The sequence below is a fragment of the Phyllobates terribilis genome, unplaced genomic scaffold (genome assembly GCF_046119375.1).
Source record: "Phyllobates terribilis strain yellow unplaced genomic scaffold, ASM4611937v1 Scaffold_5__5_contigs__length_657084704, whole genome shotgun sequence".
In the NCBI taxonomy this organism is placed as follows: Eukaryota; Metazoa; Chordata; class Amphibia; order Anura; family Dendrobatidae; genus Phyllobates; species Phyllobates terribilis.
In genome coordinates, this window is record NW_027362765.1 from 582,052,876 (window position 1) to 582,073,044 (window position 20,169).

Sequence of the window (20,169 nt, forward strand, 5' to 3'; positions counted from 1 at the left end):
ACCACAGTTATTGTTTACTGGGGTATAACACACTTTTTTAAATAGAGATATTTGTGGCTGAACAGTGAGAGACACACTCAAACTGCTTTTTTTTTAGATACCAAAGGCCCAAAACTGGATAGTACAGCGATTTGACCTGTGGAACTGCGAAACCACACTCGGATGTCGGGCCTACTCAAGACTATTTTCAACAGATATATTTTTGTGTCACAGCAGTCAGGAGACACTACTGTTTTTCTTTACGGAAAAAAATACCAAAAGCTGAATAATAGAGATTTTTTACCGTGGGATGGCAAAACCACAGTTATTGTTTACTGGGGTATACCACACTTTTTTAAATAGAGATATTTGCGGCTGAACTGTGAGCGACATACTCAAAATGCTTTTTTTTTAGATACCAAAGGCCCAAAACTGGATAGTACAGCGATTTGACCCGTGGAACTGCGAAACCACACTGGGATGTTGGGCCTACACAAGACTATTTTCAACATATATATTTTTGTGTCACAACAGTCCGGAGACACTACTGTTTTTCTTTACGGAAAAAACTACCAAAACCTGAATAATAGAGATTTTTTACCGTGGGATGGCAAAACCACAGTTATTGTTTACTGTGGTATACCACACTTTTTTAAATAGATATATTTGCGGCTGAACAGTGAGCGACACACTCAAACTGCTTTTTTTTTAGATACCAAAGCCCCAAAACTGGATAGTACAGCGATTTGACCCGTGGAACTGCGAAACCACACTGGGATGTCGGGCCTACACAAGACTATTTTCAACAGATATATTTTTGTGTCACAGCAGTCAGGAGACACTACTGTTTTTCTTTACGGAAAAAACTACCAAAAGCTGAATAATAGAGATTTTTTACCGTGGGATGGCAAAACCACAGTTATTGTTTACTGGGGTATACCACACTTTTTTAAATAGAGATATTTGTGGCTGAACAGTGAGCGACACACTCAAACTGCTTTTTTTTTAGATATCAAAGGCCCAAAACTGGATAGTACAGCGATTTGACCCGTGGAACTGCGAAACCACACTCGGATGTCGGGCCTACTCAAGACTATTTTCAACAGATATATTTTTGTGTCACAGCAGTCAGGAGACACTACTGTTTTTCTTTACGGAAAAAAATAACAAAAGCTGAATAATAGAGATTTTTTACCGTGAGATGCAAAACCACAGTTATTGTTTACTGGGGTATACCACACTTTTTTAAATAGAGATATTTGTGGCTGAACTGTGAGCGACACACTCAAACTGCTTTTTTTTTAGATACCAAAGGCCCAAAACTGGATAGTACAGCGATTTGACCCGTGGAACTGCGAAACCACACTGGTATATCGATCCTACACAAGACTATTTTCAACATATATATTTTTGTGTCACAACAGTCAGGAGACACTACTGTTTTTCTTTACGGAAAAACTACCAAAACCTGAATAATAGAGATTTTTTACCGTGGGATAGCAAAACCACAGTTATTGTTTACTGGGGTATACCACACTTTTTTAAATAGAGATATTTGTGACTGAACAGTGAGCGACACACTCAAACTGCTTTTTTTTTAGATACCAAAGGCCCAAAACTGGATAGTACAGTGATTTGACCCGTGGAACTGTGAAACCACACTCGGATGTCGGGCCTACTCAAGACTATTTTCAACAGATATATTTTGTGTCACAGCAGTCAGGAGACACTACTGTTTTTCTTTACGGAAAAAACTACCAAAAGCTGAATGATAGAGATTTTTTACCGTGGGATGGCAAAACCACAGTTATTGTTTACTGGGGTATAACACACTTTTTTAAATAGAGATATTTGTGGCTGAACAGTGAGAGACACACTCAAACTGCTTTTTTTTTAGATACCAAAGGCCCAAAACTGGATAGTACAGCGATTTGACCTGTGGAACTGCGAAACCACACTCGGATGTCGGGCCTACTCAAGACTATTTTCAACAGATATATTTTTGTGTCACAGCAGTCAGGAGACACTACTGTTTTTCTTTACGGAAAAAAATACCAAAAGCTGAATAATAGAGATTTTTTACCGTGGGATGGCAAAACCACAGTTATTGTTTACTGGGGTATACCACACTTTTTTAAATAGAGATATTTGCGGCTGAACTGTGAGCGACATACTCAAAATGCTTTTTTTTTAGATACCAAAGGCCCAAAACTGGATAGTACAGCGATTTGACCCGTGGAACTGCGAAACCACACTGGGATGTTGGGCCTACACAAGACTATTTTCAACATATATATTTTTGTGTCACAACAGTCCGGAGACACTACTGTTTTTCTTTACGGAAAAAACTACCAAAACCTGAATAATAGAGATTTTTTACCGTGGGATGGCAAAACCACAGTTATTGTTTACTGTGGTATACCACACTTTTTTAAATAGATATATTTGCGGCTGAACAGTGAGCGACACACTCAAACTGCTTTTTTTTTAGATACCAAAGCCCCAAAACTGGATAGTACAGCGATTTGACCCGTGGAACTGCGAAACCACACTGGGATGTCGGGCCTACACAAGACTATTTTCAACAGATATATTTTTGTGTCACAGCAGTCAGGAGACACTACTGTTTTTCTTTACGGAAAAAACTACCAAAAGCTGAATAATAGAGATTTTTTACCGTGGGATGGCAAAACCACAGTTATTGTTTACTGGGGTATACCACACTTTTTTAAATAGAGATATTTGTGGCTGAACAGTGAGCGACACACTCAAACTGCTTTTTTTTTAGATATCAAAGGCCCAAAACTGGATAGTACAGCGATTTGACCCGTGGAACTGCGAAACCACACTCGGATGTCGGGCCTACTCAAGACTATTTTCAACAGATATATTTTTGTGTCACAGCAGTCAGGAGACACTACTGTTTTTCTTTACGGAAAAAAATAACAAAAGCTGAATAATAGAGATTTTTTACCGTGAGATGCAAAACCACAGTTATTGTTTACTGGGGTATACCACACTTTTTTAAATAGAGATATTTGTGGCTGAACTGTGAGCGACACACTCAAACTGCTTTTTTTTTAGATACCAAAGGCCCAAAACTGGATAGTACAGCGATTTGACCCGTGGAACTGCGAAACCACACTGGTATATCGATCCTACACAAGACTATTTTCAACATATATATTTTTGTGTCACAACAGTCAGGAGACACTACTGTTTTTCTTTACGGAAAAACTACCAAAACCTGAATAATAGAGATTTTTTACCGTGGGATAGCAAAACCACAGTTATTGTTTACTGGGGTATACCACACTTTTTTAAATAGAGATATTTGTGACTGAACAGTGAGCGACACACTCAAACTGCTTTTTTTTTAGATACCAAAGGCCCAAAACTGGATAGTACAGTGATTTGACCCGTGGAACTGTGAAACCACACTCGGATGTCGGGCCTACTCAAGACTATTTTCAACAGATATATTTTGTGTCACAGCAGTCAGGAGACACTACTGTTTTTCTTTACGGAAAAAACTACCAAAAGCTGAATGATAGAGATTTTTTACCGTGGGATGGCAAAACCACAGTTATTGTTTACTGGGGTATAACACACTTTTTTAAATAGAGATATTTGTGGCTGAACAGTGAGAGACACACTCAAACTGCTTTTTTTTTAGATACCAAAGGCCCAAAACTGGATAGTACAGCGATTTGACCTGTGGAACTGCGAAACCACACTCGGATGTCGGGCCTACTCAAGACTATTTTCAACAGATATATTTTTGTGTCACAGCAGTCAGGAGACACTACTGTTTTTCTTTACGGAAAAAAATACCAAAAGCTGAATAATAGAGATTTTTTACCGTGGGATGGCAAAACCACAGTTATTGTTTACTGGGGTATACCACACTTTTTTAAATAGAGATATTTGCGGCTGAACTGTGAGCGACATACTCAAAATGCTTTTTTTTTAGATACCAAAGGCCCAAAACTGGATAGTACAGCGATTTGACCCGTGGAACTGCGAAACCACACTGGGATGTTGGGCCTACACAAGACTATTTTCAACATATATATTTTTGTGTCACAACAGTCCGGAGACACTACTGTTTTTCTTTACGGAAAAAACTACCAAAACCTGAATAATAGAGATTTTTTACCGTGGGATGGCAAAACCACAGTTATTGTTTACTGTGGTATACCACACTTTTTTAAATAGATATATTTGCGGCTGAACAGTGAGCGACACACTCAAACTGCTTTTTTTTTAGATACCAAAGCCCCAAAACTGGATAGTACAGCGATTTGACCCGTGGAACTGCGAAACCACACTGGGATGTCGGGCCTACACAAGACTATTTTCAACAGATATATTTTTGTGTCACAGCAGTCAGGAGACACTACTGTTTTTCTTTACGGAAAAAACTACCAAAAGCTGAATAATAGAGATTTTTTACCGTGGGATGGCAAAACCACAGTTATTGTTTACTGGGGTATACCACACTTTTTTAAATAGAGATATTTGTGGCTGAACAGTGAGCGACACACTCAAACTGCTTTTTTTTTAGATATCAAAGGCCCAAAACTGGATAGTACAGCGATTTGACCCGTGGAACTGCGAAACCACACTCGGATGTCGGGCCTACTCAAGACTATTTTCAACAGATATATTTTTGTGTCACAGCAGTCAGGAGACACTACTGTTTTTCTTTACGGAAAAAAATAACAAAAGCTGAATAATAGAGATTTTTTACCGTGAGATGCAAAACCACAGTTATTGTTTACTGGGGTATACCACACTTTTTTAAATAGAGATATTTGTGGCTGAACTGTGAGCGACACACTCAAACTGCTTTTTTTTTAGATACCAAAGGCCCAAAACTGGATAGTACAGCGATTTGACCCGTGGAACTGCGAAACCACACTGGTATATCGATCCTACACAAGACTATTTTCAACATATATATTTTTGTGTCACAACAGTCAGGAGACACTACTGTTTTTCTTTACGGAAAAACTACCAAAACCTGAATAATAGAGATTTTTTACCGTGGGATAGCAAAACCACAGTTATTGTTTACTGGGGTATGCCACACTTTTTTAAATAGAGATATTTGTGACTGAACAGTGAGCGACACACTCAAACTGCTTTTTTTTTAGATACCAAAGGCCCAAAACTGGATAGTACAGCGATTTGACCCGTGGAACTGTGAAACCACACTCGGATGTCGGGCCTACTCAAGACTATTTTCAACAGATATATTTTGTGTCACAGCAGTCAGGAGACACTACTGTTTTTCTTTACAGAAAAAACTACCAAAAGCTGAATGATAGAGATTTTTTACCGTGGGATGGCAAAATCACAGTTATTGTTTACTGGGGTATACCACACTTTTTTAAATAGAGATATTTGTGGCTGAACAGTGAGAGACACACTCAAACTGCTTTTTTTTTAGATACCAAAGGCCCAAAACTGGATAGTACAGCGATTTGACCCGTGGAACTGCGAAACCACACTCGGATGTCGGGCCTACTCAAGACTATTTTCAACAGATATATTTTTGTGTCACAGCAGTCAGGAGACACTACTGTTTTTCTTTACGGAAAAAAATACCACAAGCTGAATAATAGAGATTTTTTACCGTGGGATGGCAAAACCACAGTTATTGTTTACTGGGGTATACCACACTTTTTTAAATAGAGATATTTGCGGCTGAACAGTGAGCGACACACTCAATCTGCTTTTTTTTTAGATACCAAAGGCCCAAAACTGGATAGTACAGCGATTTGACCCGTGGAACTGCGAAACCACACTGGGATGTTGGGCCTACACAAGACTATTTTCAACAGATATATTTTTGTGTCACAGCAGTCAGGAGACACTACTGTTTTTTTTTACGGAAAAAACTACCAAAAGCTGAATAATAGAGATTTTTTACCGTGGGATGGCAAAACCACAGTTATTGTTTACTGGGGTATACCACACTTTTTTAAATAGAGATATTTGTGGCTGAACAGTGAGCGACACACTCAAACTGCTTTTTTTTTAGATACCAAAGGCCCAAAACTGGATAGTACAGCGATTTGACCCGTGGAACTGCGAAACCACACTCGGATGTCGGGCCTACTCAAGACTATTTTCAACAGATATATTTTTGTGTCACAGCAGTCAGGAGACACTACTGTTTTTCTTTACGGAAAAAAATAACAAAAGCTGAATAATAGAGATTTTTTACCGTGAGATGCGAAACCACAGTTATTGTTTACTGGGGTATACCACACTTTTTTAAATAGAGATATTTGTGGCTGAACTGTGAGCGACACACTCAAACTGCTTTTTTTTTAGATACCAAAGGCCCAAAACTGGATAGTACAGCGATTTGACCCGTGGAACTGCGAAACCACACTCGGATGTCGGGCCTACTCAAGACTATTTTCAACAGATATATTTTTGTGTCACAGCAGTCAGGAGACACTACTGTTTTTCTTTACGGAAAAAAATAACAAAAGCTGAATAATAGAGATTTTTTACCGTGAGATGCAAAACCACAGTTATTGTTTACTGGGGTATACCACACTTTTTTAAAAAGAGATATTTGCGGCTGAACTGTGAGCGACACACTCAAACTGCTTTTTTTTTAGATACCAAAGGCCCAAACCTGGATAGTACAGCGATTTGACCCGTGGAACTGCGAAACCACACTGGTATATCGGTCCTACACAAGACTATTTTCAACATATATATTTTTGTGTCACAACAGTCAGGAGACACTACTGTTTTTCTTTACGGAAAAAACTACCAAAACCTGAATAATAGAGATTTTTACCGTGGGATGGCAAAACCACAGTTATTGTTTACTGGGGTATACCACACTTTTTTAAATAGATATATTTGCGGCTGAACAGTGAGCGACACACTCAAACTGCTTTTTTTTTAGATACCAAAGGCCCAAAACTGGATAGTACAGCGATTTGACCCGTGGAACTGCGAAACCACACTGGGATGTTGGGCCTACACAAGACTATTTTCAACAGATATATTTTTGTGTCACAGCAGTCAGGAGAACCTACTGTTTTTTTTTACGGAAAAAACTACCAAAAGCTGAATAATAGAGATTTTTTACCGTGGGATGGCAAAACCACAGTTATTGTTTACTGGGGTATACCACACTTTTTTAAATAGAGATATTTGTGGCTGAACAGTGAGCGACACACTCAAACTGCTTTTTTTTTAGATACCAAAGGCCCAAAACTGGATAGTACAGCGATTTGACCCGTGGAACTGCGAAACCACACTCGGATGTCGGGCCTACTCAAGACTATTTTCAACAGATATATTTTTGTGTCACAGCAGTCAGGAGACACTACTGTTTTTCTTTACGGAAAAAAATAACAAAAGCTGAATAATAGAGATTTTTTACCGTGAGATGCGAAACCACAGTTATTGTTTACTGGGGTATACCACACTTTTTTAAATAGAGATATTTGTGGCTGAACTGTGAGCGACACACTCAAACTGCTTTTTTTTTAGATACCAAAGGCCCAAAACTGGATAGTACAGCGATTTGACCCGTGGAACTGCGAAACCACACTCGGATGTCGGGCCTACTCAAGACTATTTTCAACAGATATATTTTTGTGTCACAGCAGTCAGGAGACACTACTGTTTTTCTTTACGGAAAAAAATAACAAAAGCTGAATAATAGAGATTTTTTACCGTGAGATGCAAAACCACAGTTATTGTTTACTGGGGTATACCACACTTTTTTAAAAAGAGATATTTGCGGCTGAACTGTGAGCGACACACTCAAACTGCTTTTTTTTTAGATACCAAAGGCCCAAACCTGGATAGTACAGCGATTTGACCCGTGGAACTGCGAAACCACACTGGTATATCGGTCCTACACAAGACTATTTTCAACATATATATTTTTGTGTCACAACAGTCAGGAGACACTACTGTTTTTCTTTACGGAAAAAACTACCAAAACCTGAATAATAGAGATTTTTACCGTGGGATGGCAAAACCACAGTTATTGTTTACTGGGGTATACCACACTTTTTTAAATAGATATATTTGCGGCTGAACAGTGAGCGACACACTCAAACTGCTTTTTTTTTAGATACCAAAGGCCCAAAACTGGATAGTACAGCGATTTGACCCGTGGAACTGCGAAACCACACTGGGATGTCGGGCCTACACAAGACTATTTTCAACAGATATATTTTTGTGTCACAGCAGTCAGGAGACACTACTGTTTTTCTTTACGGAAAAAACTACCAAAAGCTGAATAATAGAGATTTTTTACCGTGGGATGGCAAAACCACAGTTATTGTTTACTGGGGTATACCACACTTTTTTAAATAGAGATATTTGTGACTGAACAGTGAGCGACACACTCAAACTGCTTTTTTTTTAGATACCAAAGGCCCAAAACTGGATAGGACAGCGATTTGACCCGTGGAACTGTGAAACCACACACGGATGTCGGGCCTACTCAAGACTATTTTCAACAGATATATTTTTGTGTCACAACAGTCAGGAGACACTACTGTTTTTCTTTACGGATAAAACTACCAAAAGCTGAATAATAGAGATTTTTTACCGTGGGATGGCAAAACCACAGTTATTGTTTACTGGGGTATACCACACTTTTTTAAATAGATATATTTGCGGCTGAACAGTGAGCGACACACTCAAACTGCTTTTTTTTTAGATACCAAAGGCCCAAAACTGGATAGTACAGCGATTTGACCCGTGGAACTGCGAAACCACACTGGGATGTCAGGCCTACACAAGATTATTTTCAACAGATATATTTTTGTGTCACAGCAGTCAGGAGACACTACTGTTTTTCTTTACGGAAAAAACTACCAAAAGCTGAATAATAGAGATTTTTTGCCGTGGGATGGCAAAACCACAGTTATTGTTTACTGGGGTATACCACACTTTTTTAAATAGAGATATTTGTGGCTGAACAGTGAGCGACACACTCAAACTGCTTTTTTTTTAGATACCAAAGGCCCAAAATTGGGTAGTACAGCGATTTGACCCGTGGAACTGCGAAACCACACTCGGATGTCGGGCCTACTCAAGACTATTTTCAACAGATATATTTTTGTGTCACAGCAGTCAGGAGACACTACTGTTTTTCTTTACGGAAAAAACTACCAAAAGCTGAATAATAGAGATTTTTTACCGTGGGATGGCAAAACCACAGTTATTGTTTACTGGGGTATACCACACTTTTTTAAATAGATATATTTGCGACTGAACAGTGAGCGACACACTCAAACTGCATTTTTTTTAGATACCAAAGGCCCAAAACTGGATAGTACAGCGATTTGACCCGTGGAACTGCGAAACCACACTGGGATGTTGGGCCTACACAAGACTATTTTCAACAGATATATTTTTGTGTCACAACAGTCACGAGACACTAGTGTTTTTCTTTACGGAAAAAACTACCAAAAGCTGAATAATAGAGATTTTTTACCGTGGGATGGCAAAACCACAGTTATTGTTTACTGGAGTATACCACACTTTTTTAAATAGAGATATTTGTGACTGAACAGTGAGCGACACACTCAAAATGCTTTTTTTTTAGATACCAAAGGCCCAAAACTGGATAGTACAGCGATTTGACCCGTGGAACTGTGAAACCACACACGGATGTCGGGCCTACTCAAGACTATTTTCAACAGATATATTTTGTGTCACAGCAGTCAGGAGACACTACTGTTTTTCTTTACGGAAAAAACTACCAAAAGCTGAATGATAGAGATTTTTTACCGTGGGATGGCAAAACCACAGTTATTTTTTACTGGGGTATACCACACTTTTTTAAATAGAGATATTTGTGGCTGAACAGTGAGAGACACACTCAAACTGCTTTTTTTTTAGATACCAAAGGCCCAAAACTGGATAGGACAGCGATTTGACCCGTGGAACTGCGAAACCACACTCGGATGTCGGGCCTACTCAAGACTATTTTCAACAGATATATTTTTGTGTCACAACAGTCAGGAGACACTACTGTTTTTCTTTACGGATAAAACTACCAAAAGCTGAATAATAGAGATTTTTTACCGTGGGATGGCAAAACCACAGTTATTGTTTACTGGGGTATACCACACTTTTTTAAATAGATATATTTGCGGCTGAACAGTGAGCGACACACTCAAACTGCTTTTTTTTTAGATACCAAAGGCCCAAAACTGGATAGTACAGCGATTTGACCCGTGGAACTGCGAAACCACACTGGGATGTCGGGCCTACACAAGATTATTTTCAACAGATATATTTTTGTGTCACAGCAGTCAGGAGACACTACTGTTTTTCTTTACGGAAAAAACTACCAAAAGCTGAATAATAGAGATTTTTTGCCGTGGGATGGCAAAACCACAGTTATTGTTTACTGGGGTATACCACACTTTTTTAAATAGAGATATTTGTGGCTGAACAGTGAGCGACACACTCAAACTGCTTTTTTTTTAGATACCAAAGGCCCAAAATTGGATAGTACAGCGATTTGACCCGTGGAACTGCGAAACCACACTCGGATGTCGGGCCTACTCAAGACTATTTTCAACAGATATATTTTTGTGTCACAGCAGTCAGGAGACACTACTGTTTTTCTTTACGGAAAAAACTACCAAAAGCTGAATAATAGAGATTTTTTACCGTGGGATGGCAAAACCACAGTTATTGTTTACTGGGGTATACCACACTTTTTTAAATAGATATATTTGCGACTGAACAGTGAGCGACACACTCAAACTGCATTTTTTTTAGATACCAAAGGCCCAAAACTGGATAGTACAGCGATTTGACCCGTGGAACTGCGAAACCACACTGGGATGTTGGGCCTACACAAGACTATTTTCAACAGATATATTTTTGTGTCACAACAGTCACGAGACACTAGTGTTTTTCTTTACGGAAAAAAATACCAAAAGCTGAATAATAGAGATTTTTTACCGTGGGATGGCAAAACCACAGTAATTGTTTACTGGGGTATACCACACTTTTTTAAATAGAGATATTTGCGGCTGAACTGTGAGCGACACACTCAAACTGCTTTTTTTTTAGATACCAAAGGCCCAAAACTGGATAGTACAGCGATTTGACCCGTGGAACTGCGAAACCACACTGGGATGTCGGGCCTGCACAAGACTATTTTCAACATATATATTTTTGTGTCACAACAGTCAGGAGACACTACTGTTTTTCTTTACGGAAAAAACTACCAAAACCTGTATAATAGAGATTTTTTACCGTGGGATGGCAAAACCACAGTTATTGTTTACTGGGGTATACCACACTTTTTTAAATAGATATATTTGCGGCTGAACAGTGAGCGACACACTCAAACTGCTTTTTTTTTAGATACCAAAGGCCCAAAACTGGATAGTACAGCGATTTGACCCATGGAACTGCGAAACCACACTGGGATGTCGGGCCTACACAAGACTATTTTCAACAGATATATTTTTGTGTCACAGCAGTCAGGAGACACTACTGTTTTTCTTTACGGAAAAAACTACCAAAAGCTCAATAATAGAGATTTTTTACCGTGGGATGGCAAAACCACAGTTATTGTTTACTGGGGTATACCACACTTTTTTAAATAGAGATATTTGTGGCTGAACAGTGAGCGACACACTCAGACTGCTTTTTTTTTAGATACCAAAGGCCCAAAACTGGATAGTACAGCGATTTGACCCGTGGAACTGCGAAACCACACTCGGATGTCGGGCCTACTCAAGACTATTTTCAACAGATATATTTTTGTGTCACAGCAGTCAGGAGACACTACTGTTTTTCTTTACGGAAAAAACTACCAAAAGCTGAATAATAGAGATTTTTTACCGTGGGATGGCAAAACCACAGTTATTGTTTACTGGGGTATACCACACTTTTTTAAATAGAGATATTTGTGGCTGAACAGTGAGCGACACACTCAAACTGCTTTTTTTTTAGATACCAAAGGCCCAAAACTGGATAGTACAGCGATTTGACCCGTGGAACTGCGAAACCACACTCGGATGACGGGCCTACACAAGACTATTTTCAACAGATATATTTTTGTGTCACAGCAGTCAGGAGACACTACTGTTTTTCTTTACGGAAAAAACTACCAAAAGCTGAATAATAGAGATTTTTTACCGTGGGATGGCAAAACCACAGTTATTGTTTACTGGGGTATACCACACTTTTTTAAATAGAGATATTTGTGGCTGAACAGTGAGCGACACACTCAAACTGTTTTTTTTGGATACCAAAGGCCCAAAACTGGATAGTACAGCGATTTGACCCGTGGAACTGCGAAACCACACTGGGATGTTGGGCCTACACAAGACTATTTTCAACAGATATATTTTTGTGTCACAACAGTCAGGAGACACTACTGTTTTTCTTTACGGAAAAAACTACCAAAAGCTGAATAATAGAGATTTTTTACCGTGGGGTGGCAAAACAACAGTTATTGTTTACTGGGGTATACCACACTTTTTTAAATAGAGATATTTGCGGCTGAACAGTGAGCGACACACTCAAACTGCTTTTTTTTTAGATACCAAAGGCCCAAAACTGGATAGTACAGCGATTTGAACCGTGGAACTGCGAAACCACACTGGGATGCCGGGCCTACACAAGACTATTTTCAACAGATATATTTTTGTGTCACAACAGTCAGGAAACACTACTGTTTTTCTTTACGGAAAAAACTACCAAAAGCTGAATAATAGAGATTTTTTACCGTGGGATGGCAAAACCACAGTTATTGTTTACTGGGGTATACCACACTTTTTTAAATAGAGATATTTGCGGCTGAACAGTGAGCGACACACTCAAACTGCTTTTTTTTTAGATACCAAAGGCCCAAAACTAGATAGTACAGCGATTTGACCCGTGGACCTGAGAAACCACACTGGGATGTCGGGCCTTCTCAAGACTATTTTCAACAGATATATTTTTGTGTCACAACAGTCAGGAGACACTACTGTTTTTCTTTACGGAAAAACTACCGAAACCTGAATAATAGAGATTTTTTACCGTGGGATGGCAAAACCACAGTTATTGTTTACTGGGGTATACCACACTTTTTTAAATAGAGATATTTGTGGCTGAACAGTGAGCGACACACTCAAACTGCTTTTTTTTTAGATACCAAAGGCCCAAAACTGGATAGTACAGCGATTTGACCCGTGGAACTGCGAAACCCCACTGGGATGTCGGGCCTACACAAGACTATTTTCAGCAGATATATTTTTGTGTCACAACAGTCAGGAGACACTACTGTTTTTCTTTACGGAAAAAACTACCAAAACCTGAATAATAGAGATTTTTTACCGTGGGATGGCAAAAAAAGAGTTATTGTTTACTGGGGTATACCACACTTTTTTAAATAGAGATATTTGCGGCTGAACAGTGAGCGACACATTCAAACTGCTTTTTTTTTTAGATACCAAAGGCCCAAAACTGGATAGTACAGCGATTTGACCCGTGGAACTGCGAAACCACACTCGGATGTCGGGCCTACTCAAGACTATTTTCAAAAGATAAATTTTTGTGTCACAACAGTCAGGAGACACTACTGTTTTTCTTTACGGAAAAAACTACCAAAAGCTGAATAATAGAGATTTTTTACCGTGGGATGGCAAAACCACAGTTATTGTTTACTGGGGTATACCACACTTTTTTAAATAGAGATATTTGTGGCTGAACAGTGAGCGACACACTCAAACTGCTTTTTTTTTAGATACCAAAGGCCCAAAATTGGATAGTACAGCGATTTGACCCATGGAACTGCGAAACCACACTCGGATGTCGGGCCTACTCAAGACTAATTTCAACAGATATATTTTTGTGTCACAACAGTCAGGAGACACTACTGTGTTTCTTTACGGAAAAAACTACCCAAAGCTGAATAATAGAGATTTTTTACCGTGGGATGGCAAAACCACAATTATTGTTTACTGGGGTATACCACACTTTTTTAAATAGATATATTTGCGGCTGAACAGTGAGCGACACACTCAAACTGCTTTTTTTTTAGATACGAAAGGCCCAAAACTGGATAGTACAGCGATTTGACCCGTGGAACTGCGAAACCACACTCGGATGTCGGGCCTACTCAAGACTATTTTCAACAGATAAATTTTTGTGTCACAACAGTCAGGAGACACTACTGTTTTTCTTTACGGAAAAAACTACCAAAACCTGTATAATAGAGATTTTTTACCGTGGGATGGCAAAACCACAGTTATTGTTTACTGGGGTATACCACACTTTTTTAAATAGATATATTTGCGGCTGAACAGTGAGCGACACACTCAAACTGCTTTTTTTTTAGATACCAAAGGCCCAAAACTGGATAGTACAGCGATTTGACCCATGGAACTGCGAAACCACACTGGGATGTCGGGCCTACACAAGACTATTTTCAACAGATATATTTTTGTGTCACAGCAGTCAGGAGACACTACTGTTTTTCTTTACGGAAAAAACTACCAAAAGCTCAATAATAGAGATTTTTTACCGTGGGATGGCAAAACCACAGTTATTGTTTACTGGGGTATACCACACTTTTTTAAATAGAGATATTTGTGGCTGAACAGTGAGCGACACACTCAGACTGCTTTTTTTTTAGATACCAAAGGCCCAAAACTGGATAGTACAGCGATTTGACCCGTGGAACTGCGAAACCACACTCGGATGTCGGGCCTACTCAAGACTATTTTCAACAGATATATTTTTGTGTCACAGCAGTCAGGAGACACTACTGTTTTTCTTTACGGAAAAAACTACCAAAAGCTGAATAATAGAGATTTTTTACCGTGGGATGGCAAAACCACAGTTATTGTTTACTGGGGTATACCACACTTTTTTAAATAGAGATATTTGTGGCTGAACAGTGAGCGACACACTCAAACTGTTTTTTTTGGATACCAAAGGCCCAAAACTGGATAGTACAGCGATTTGACCCGTGGAACTGCGAAACCACACTGGGATGTTGGGCCTACACAAGACTATTTTCAACAGATATATTTTTGTGTCACAACAGTCAGGAGACACTACTGTTTTTCTTTACGGAAAAAACTACCAAAAGCTGAATAATAGAGATTTTTTACCGTGGGGTGGCAAAACAACAGTTATTGTTTACTGGGGTATACCACACTTTTTTAAATAGAGATATTTGCGGCTGAACAGTGAGCGACACACTCAAACTGCTTTTTTTTTAGATACCAAAGGCCCAAAACTGGATAGTACAGCGATTTGAACCGTGGAACTGCGAAACCACACTGGGATGCCGGGCCTACACAAGACTATTTTCAACAGATATATTTTTGTGTCACAACAGTCAGGAAACACTACTGTTTTTCTTTACGGAAAAAACTACCAAAAGCTGAATAATAGAGATTTTTTACCGTGGGATGGCAAAACCACAGTTATTGTTTACTGGGGTATACCACACTTTTTTAAATAGAGATATTTGCGGCTGAACAGTGAGCGACACACTCAAACTGCTTTTTTTTTAGATACCAAAGGCCCAAAACTAGATAGTACAGCGATTTGACCCGTGGACCTGAGAAACCACACTGGGATGTCGGGCCTTCTCAAGACTATTTTCAACAGATATATTTTTGTGTCACAACAGTCAGGAGACACTACTGTTTTTCTTTACGGAAAAACTACCGAAACCTGAATAATAGAGATTTTTTACCGTGGGATGGCAAAACCACAGTTATTGTTTACTGGGGTATACCACACTTTTTTAAATAGAGATATTTGTGGCTGAACAGTGAGCGACACACTCAAACTGCTTTTTTTTTAGATACCAAAGGCCCAAAACTGGATAGTACAGCGATTTGACCCGTGGAACTGCGAAACCCCACTGGGATGTCGGGCCTACACAAGACTATTTTCAGCAGATATATTTTTGTGTCACAACAGTCAGGAGACACTACTGTTTTTCTTTACGGAAAAAACTACCAAAACCTGAATAATAGAGATTTTTTACCGTGGGATGGCAAAAAAAGAGTTATTGTTTACTGGGGTATACCACACTTTTTTAAATAGAGATATTTGCGGCTGAACAGTGAGCGACACATTCAAACTGCTTTTTTTTTTAGATACCAAAGGCCCAAAACTGGATAGTACAGCGATTTGACCCGTGGAACTGCGAAACCACACTCGGATGTCGGGCCTACTCAAGACTATTTTCAACAGATAAATTTTTGTGTCACAACAGTCAGGAGACACTACTGTTTTTCTTTACGGAAAAAACTACCAAAAGCTGAATAATAGAGATTTTTTACCGTGGGATGGCAAAACCACAGTTATTGTTTACTGGGGTATACCACACTTTTTTAAATAGAGATATTTGTGGCTGAACAGTGAGCGACACACTCAAACTGCTTTTTTTTTAGATACCAAAGGCCCAAAATTGGATAGTACAGCGATTTGACCCATGGAACTGCGAAACCACACTCGGATGTCGGGCCTACTCAAGACTAATTTCAACAGATATATTTTTGTGTCACAACAGTCAGGAGACACTACTGTGTTTCTTTACGGAAAAAACTACCCAAAGCTGAATAATAGAGATTTTTTACCGTGGGATGGCAAAACCACAATTATTGTTTACTGGGGTATACCACACTTTTTTAAATAGATATATTTGCGGCTGAACAGTGAGCGACACACTCAAACTGCTTTTTTTTTAGATACGAAAGGCCCAAAACTGGATAGTACAGCGATTTGACCCGTGGAACTGCGAAACCACACTCGGATGTCGGGCCTACTCAAGACTATTTTCAACAGATAAATTTTTGTGTCACAACAGTCAGGAGACACTACTGTTTTTCTTTATGGAAAAAACTACCAAAAGCTGAATAATAGAGATTTTTTACCGTGGGATGGCAAAACCACAGTTATTGTTTACTGGGGTATACCACCCTTTTTTAAATAGAGATATTTGTGGCTGAACAGTGAGCGACACACTCAAACTGCTTTTTTTTTAGATACCAAAGGCCCAAAATTGGATAGTACAGCGATTTGACCCATGGAACTGCGAAACCACACTCGGATGTCGGGCCTACTCAAGACTAATTTCAACAGATATATTTTTGTGTCACAACAGTCAGGAGACACTACTGTGTTTCTTTACGGAAAAAACTACCCAAAGCTGAATAATAGAGATTTTTTACCGTGGGATGGCAAAACCACAGTTATTGTTTACTGGGGTATACCACACTTTTTTAAATAGATATATTTGCGGCTGAACAGTGAGCGACACACTCAAACTGCTTTTTTTTTAGATACCAAAGGCCCAAAACTGGATAGTACAGCGATTTGACCCGTGGAACTGCGAAACCACACTGGGATGTCGGGCCTACACAAGACTATTTTCAACATATATATTTTTGTGTCACAGCAGTCAGGAGACACTACTGTTTTTCTTTACGTAAAAAACTACCAAAAGCTGAATAATAGAGATTTTTTACCGTGGGATGGCAAAACCACAGTTATTGTTTACCTGGGTTTACCACACTTTTTTAAATAGAGATATTTGTGGCTGAACAGTGAGCGACACACTCAAACTGCTTTTTTTTTAGACACCATAGGCCCAAAACTGGATAGTACAGCGATTTGACCCATGGAACTGCGAAACCAGACTCGGATGTCGGGCCTACTCAAGACTATTTTCAACAGATATATTTTTGTGTCACAGCAGACAGGAGACACTACTGTTTTTCTTTACGGAAAAAACTACCAAAAGCTGAATAATAGAGATTTTTTACCGTGGGATGGCAAAACCACAGTTATTGTTTACTGGGGTATACCACACTTTTTTAAATAGAGATATTTGTGGCTGAACAGTGAGCGACACACTCAAACTGCTTTTTTTTTAGATACCAAAGGCCCAAAACTGGATAGTACAGCGATTTGACCCGTGGAACTGCGAAACCACACTGGGATGTTGGGCCTACACAAGACTATTTTCAACAGATATATTTTTGTGTCACAACAGTCAGGAGACACTACTGTTTTTCTTTACGGAAAAAACTACCAAAAGCTGAATAATAGAGATTTTTTACCGTGGGATGGCAAAACCACAGTTATTGTTTACTGGGGTATACCACACTTTTTTAAATAGAGATATTTGCGGCTGAACAGTGAGCGACACACTCAAACTGCTTTTTTTTTAGATACAAATGGCCCAAAATGGATAATACAGAGGTTTGAACAGTGGAAGTGCAAAACAACACTTCTGTTTCTCTAGCCTACACCAGACTATTTTCAACAGTTATATTTGTGTCTGAAAAATCAGAGACACGCTTTTTTTTTGGGGGGGGAGTGGGGACACACCAAAAGGTTAATAAGACGGGTATTTGTACAGTGTGAAGGAGGAAAAAAAAAGGAGGATTTAGATGGAAAAAAAGGATTTTTCATGGCCCCCGACACCTGGTGCTAAGTCCAGCAATTTGAGCAACAGGAGCACACAGGACTTTAATGCAGCGTTTGCTGGTATAACCACTGTGTCTCCTACACAGCCTGCCAGCCTGGTATCTGGGATTGATATTAGTCCTGAATAGTACTGTTTGTTTGTTCTGGCAGCCTTTACAGACCGTACACTAACTATTTCGCAGTTTATATCTATCCCTAAATCAGCAGCGCTGTCCCTACACTTTCTAATCCGGAGCGACTGTGTCCAAGATGGCGGCGCCCGGTTTTAAATACTCGAGGTGACGCTTTGCGGCCAGCCAATCACTGTAATGCCCACAACCAACATGGCTGCAGCATTACAGTGACTGGCTGGCAATCCCTGCATGTTCATTGGCTCTGTAAAGAGCGCCAAACATGCAGGGCGGAGACCCGAGCTCCCGCCCGAGTAACCCGGAAATGCTCAGTGCTCGCCGAACATCCCGAGTAGCGTGATGCTCGGGCGAGTACCGAGCAGTGTCGAGCATGTTCGCTCAACACTAATAATGACTAGTGATAAGCGAGTATGTTCTGTTAACCCTTTCGCCAAGTATTCTCAGGTCGAGCACCGAGTAGTTACAGCTGCTCGGTGATATGTTTGAATCACTCCCGTGTGCATGATTTGCGACTTTTTGACAGCTTTAATACATGTGAAGAATGTCTATTTATTACACATTCCTCACATGTAATAAAGCTGTCAAACGGTCGCAAATCATGCACACGGGAGTGATTCGAGCATATCACCGAGCAGCTTTAACTACTCGGTGCTCGGCCGAGCATACTCGGCAAAAGTGTTAACAGAACATACTCACTCATCACTAATAATGACTATGAAATCAAACATCATGAGAAATTTGCGTCTATTTTTAATAATCCTGAAAACAACACGGCAGATATTACCTCAAATATCACAAATAATCATCTTAAAATGTTGATGAAACAACTAGAGCATAAAATGTTCAAAAACAAACATTCCACCTACCTCTCTGAAATCCTACATTTCTAAAAATATGATTCCTAGATGACTCAGCATTTGCAAAAACTGCACATATACTTAATCTGAAGCCTTTCAACGTGAATGGGACCAGATCCTTTCTTCATGTCCTTAAATCTTATGGCATTAATTGTAAAATTTGAAAAAGCAAGACTACTGAAAGTAAAAGATGAAATTAAAACCATACAAGCCACCCTGGTCAGCTATGAAAAAACATCAGAATTGTTTTATCGAAGCAATAAAATTTTGCTTAATGTGGAAAAAATGGAAAATCCCATTGCAGTTTTTAAAAAATCTTAATTCCAGAGAGACACATCGGATTATGCCTGTTAAGGGGACGGTTGCAAGCAACTTTATTAATAATGGAAAGCAACCAAACCTGGGCTTGGCGATGCAGCCTGGAGGACTGCGGCCGAACACCTTCCGGGTAAGAAGGTAAAACAACCAACTGAAATAACAATCCCTTCCGTGTTACTGCACACCGGAACGGGAATAGGGATTCGCACTATCTCCGTTAACTGCACGAGAGATGTGCGACAAATAATGTATCCGTAACCCTGTTTACTGCACAGGGACTGCGCAGCAGGCGCTAGGATGAGTGTTTGATTCACGCCGGCGTATACGTGCTCACAGCCGGCGTGCTACCGGACTGAGGAATATCTCTCCACGTGGCTAACAGGCGGTTCTGGGAATACGGAGTCTGCAGT